Here is a 4,724-nt window from a genome sequence, read left to right as displayed (position 1 = left end):
AGACCTATCATTGCCCAACCTGAAGCTGGTGCTCAATAAATACTTGGTGAATGAATGAATGAATGAAGACCTGGATCTCATTTACAGGAAGAAAGTGAGTAACCAAGCTGGACAATGGAGAGCTTGAGAGTTTAAGATTTCAATGGTAATAACAAGAACTAGGTTACTTGTTAGGGAGTGTGGCTGAAATCAATGGGAGGAGTAGGTCATCGGAATCCATTTACCTGTGCCCTATTTTCTCAGGGCCTTGCTCTAGGCTAGGGCTAATTTGTAAAATAAAATCGAACTAAAATTGAAAAAGGTAATGTTTGTAACATTTTTATTTTAAAACCCTTTAGTAGACTTTCTTGAAAAAGATCCAAATATTTTTGAAAGATAAATGGATATTGGAGGTGGAGTAGGAGTGCTTTGCAAATATTTGGTGGATGGATTGACTCCTTCAATCCCATTGACTCTTGTATTGTTGTTGTTAGGTGCCGCTGAGTCAGTTCCAACTCATAGCGACCCTATGTACAACAGAACGAAACACTGCCTGGTCCTGTGCCATTCTCACAATCATCGCTATGTTTGAGCCCATTATTTCAGTCACTGTGTCAATCCATCTAGTTGATGGTCTTCCTCTTTTTTGCTGACCCTCTACTTTACCAAGCATGATGTCCTTCTCCAGGGACTAGTCTCTCCTGATAACATGTCCAAAGTACATGAAACAAAGTCTTGCCATCCTTGCTTCTAAGGAGCACTCTGGCTGTATTTCTTCCAAGACAGATTTGTTCTTCTGGCAGTCCATGGTATATTCAATATTCTTTGTCAACACCATAATTCAAAGGCACCATCGACTCTTACTGGCTTTGAAATCAGTCCTGCTTCCCCCCTGTACCTTCTCAATGATGCAGGATGTTTGAGGGCTTCATTGCTCAGGGAGTATCTTTCCCAGTGTCAGAGCCCTTGATGCTGTGTAAGGTCTTGGGCTGCCAGCTTGGGCTCCCAGAGAGGAGTGTGGTGAGAGAGTTTGGAGCGGCCACCAGAAACCAAGGCTGCTATTGGTTTGGAGTAATTAGGCCAAAAACACAAAAGAAGCCTTTTCAAAACTACTTCTCTGTACCATACATCTTCCCAGTACATTGTAACAGTCTCAACTCCAAAGATGGTATACAGTGATGATGGAAGACTGGATCCCTGAGTAGGCAGGGACACTTGGCATTGGTTTGAGGACTCCTGGGAAAGCCCCCTTGAAATCAAACATCTTCCTACTGGCCTAAAATTCCAGCATTTGAGATGTGCTTTCTGGCTCTTCAATGCAATTATACTCAACTCACAATTATCTCTGTTAGATACCCACCCAAGAACCAATGTGGGGAACCTCAAAATGAGACAGACAAGACATCATCATCTAAATAGGTGCCCCGAGTCCCTGTGAAAATACAGTTACTGCACCAAGGTGTAACTACTTAAGCCAACACTTGCCAGCCAGAAGGGTACTACGTGAAAGTCCAGGCAACAAATAGGGCCACAGAGGGGGCGAGAAGGTATGATGACAAAGATAAATCTCTATTGCTCCACACTTTTCCAAGCTCAGATACAGAGTTGATGGTGATTTCCAAAGGCAAATGATTGTGATGCGTAAGAAGGCAAAAATCATTCATTTCAAAATCAGTGGGGGGGGGCATTAATTTCATGAAGTAGGAATCCCCAAGTATAGAATCTGTGAGTTTAGCCTGCCCTCTAGTGGAGGAAATTAAGTTCAACATTCTACGTGAAATGAGAAGCTTCAAGAAGCATTCTGGGAAGATTTTATGCTAAATAGGCACATGAGAGCGCTGGGGGTGTTTTTAATGCTACATAGATGGAACAGATTCAGTTCATGTTATCTCCAGTGGGACTTTGTAATGTTCAGCCAGACTTTCAATAGGTCCCCATTATTTGTAAAACCTTAGCCTAAAATAAACCTGGTTCGGTGTCTCCAATCTGACCCCACTTCTCTCTACCTCCCTCCACTCTAGCCAGAATAATTTATTCACTATTCCCCAAACACAATTCTCATGTTCCTTCCAGACTTACATTCTCCTCCCCACGGTGTCTAGCTCAGTGCTGTGGACATAGTAGGTCCTCAACAAGCAACGTGTTGTTACTCACATTCACCAGCTTTAAACAGTTGGTTTATTACCCTGAAGGACGGGGAATCTGAGGTAACAAAGCCATTCGGCAACAACAAACGTCAAGGCTCCTTTATCTATTTGTGAAGGACGTCTGGACAGATACCTCAATTTCCCTTTCTTAAAAAAAGAAAGTTCGGCGGTATAATACATTCCACGTTTCATGCATAAAAACAGAGTGAGAGGTTTTCCCTTATCTAACAAAATGGACGGTCAAGATACGTTGTTGTTGCTAGGTGCCGTCGAGTCGGTTCTGACTTACAGCGACCCCATGTACAACAGAACGAAACACTGCCGGGTCCTGGCCATGCTCACAATCCTTGTTACGCTTGAGCCCATTGTTGCAGTCACTGTGTCCGTCCATCTCATTGAGGGTTTTCTTTTTCGATGACCCCCTACTCTACCAAGCATGATCTCCTTCTCCAGGGACTACTCCCTCCTGATAACATGTCCAAAGTACATGAGATGAAGTCTCGCCATCCTCTGGCTCAAGATATATGTCTGAATAAATGAACGAATGTTTCTGCGTGGCTCATTGTGATTTCTTCTGTACACCTCTGACAGTTACTTGTTTAAACTCAACTCTGATTGTGTGATTTCCTTGCCGAAAACTCAAGAAGTTTCGCCCTCTCTTATAACCCCTGCCTTTCTGTCCATCCTCATCTCCTGCCACTCTTTTAATTTTATTACTGCATTTATTACTGTGTTAAAATTGTTTACTTATTGTCCGCCTTCTTGCCTAGACTGTGAGCAGGGTCCATGTGCTATTCATTTCTGATTCTAGAGCTAGCACAGAACCTAAGCCATACTAGATGATCAATAAATGTTGGTTGAATTTTAATCACTCCTTCCTGTTGCATTTTTTAAAAAGATTTTATTTTACTTTATTTATTCCTTCTCCAACACTCTTCCTTTCCTTATATAGATCTGAGTTCTGACCTATATCATTTTCCTTTTCCCTGCAGAACTTTTAAAAATATTTCTTGTAGGCTAATCTACTGGTAATGAATCCATTTTTGTTTGAGAATGTCTATAGTTCTCTTTTGAAGGATAATTTCACTAGATATAGAATTCTAGGTTGGTGTTTTGTTCTGTTTTTTTGGCTTTCAGCACTTTAAAAATGTTATCCCATTTTCTGCTTGCTTCCATGGTTTCTGAAGAAAAGTCTGATGTGATTCTTATCCTTGTTCCTCTACAAAGTACTTTTGTTTTTGTTTTTAATCCCTTGAATTTCCTTCAACAATTTCTCTTTCTCTCTGATGTTTTGAAGTTTGAATATGATATGCCTAAGTGTAGATTTTTTGGTAATGAACTTTCTGGATGTTCTCTGAGCCTCTTGGGTCTGCCCTTTTGTGCATGTGATTAATTTTGGAAAATTTTTGGCCATTAACACACCAAATGTTTCTTCTGCTCCGTTTTTTGTTTCTTCTCCTTATGGTATTCCAGTTGCATATGTGTTAAACCTTTTAAAACTCTCTCACTGTTTTTATTTTTTCCCAGTCTTTTTCTTTTCATTTTAGTTTGAGTAGTTTCTATTGACATATCCTCAAGCTCACTTATTCGTTCCTTGGCTGTGTCTCATCTACTGATGACTCACTCCTTCAGAGACATTCTTTTCTGATATAGTTTTTTATGATTTCTAGCATTCCTTTTAAATTCTTTCTTCGAGTTTCCATCTCTCTGCTCCATTACCCATCTGTTTGCCCATATTTTCTACTATTTTCCGTTAGACCCCTTAACATGCTAATCATGTTGTTGTTGTTAGCTCAGCTGCCATTGAGTCAACTCCAACTCGTGGCAACCTCATGTACAGCAGAGCAAGATGCTGTCTAGTCCTGCATCATCCTCATAATCACCAGCAAGTTTGAGTCCATTGTTGTGACTCTCATGCTAATCCATCTCACACATCCTCCTGGGCCCTCTACTTCACCCAACATGATGTCTCTTCCAGCAATTGATCCCTCCTGATGACATGCGCAAAGTAAGCAAGTTGGACAATGTTCTCTTGTGATCCATAAGGTTTTCCTTGGCTAATTTTCAGAACTAGATTGCCAGGCCTTACGTCCCCTGTTGTATTTTGAGTCTGTTCCTTCTAATACTATTCACAGTCGAAAAAGTAACAGACTGGTAAAACTTTAGATTTAAGAGGTATTTTAGAGATCATCTAATCAATTTCCCCTATTTTATAGTTATGGAAACCCAGGCCTATTCAGGATTACAAAATTTGTTGGTCTTTGTTCTAAAAGAATACGACAATTATAGGAAAGAACAATTCCTCCAAGTGAGGTGAGATATTTGTTGTTCATTGTGTTCAGAAACCTCAAATTCCCAGAAACAAATAATGAATCCCCTTATCAGTCTTTGAAATTTCATAATTCTGTGTTCCACACCGTGTGTCAGGGCCAAAGAAACTGACTTCAGGAAAAACTAGACGGATCTGGAGATTTTTATTCTTAATACAGCATGCTGCTCCCACTGGTGCATACTGATACTGTTTTAGGGAATTCATCTTTTGAGCCTACCTTGCAAAGTAAAACTTGGCCAGAAGGGGGAAGAGACAAAGGTTCAATC

Source organism: Trichechus manatus, unplaced genomic scaffold (genome assembly GCF_000243295.1).
Source record: "Trichechus manatus latirostris isolate Lorelei unplaced genomic scaffold, TriManLat1.0 scaffold00035, whole genome shotgun sequence".
Lineage (NCBI taxonomy): Eukaryota > Metazoa > Chordata > Mammalia > Sirenia > Trichechidae > Trichechus > Trichechus manatus.
The sequence above is the reverse complement of the archived record's forward strand: the minus strand, read 5'-3'. Positions refer to the sequence as shown.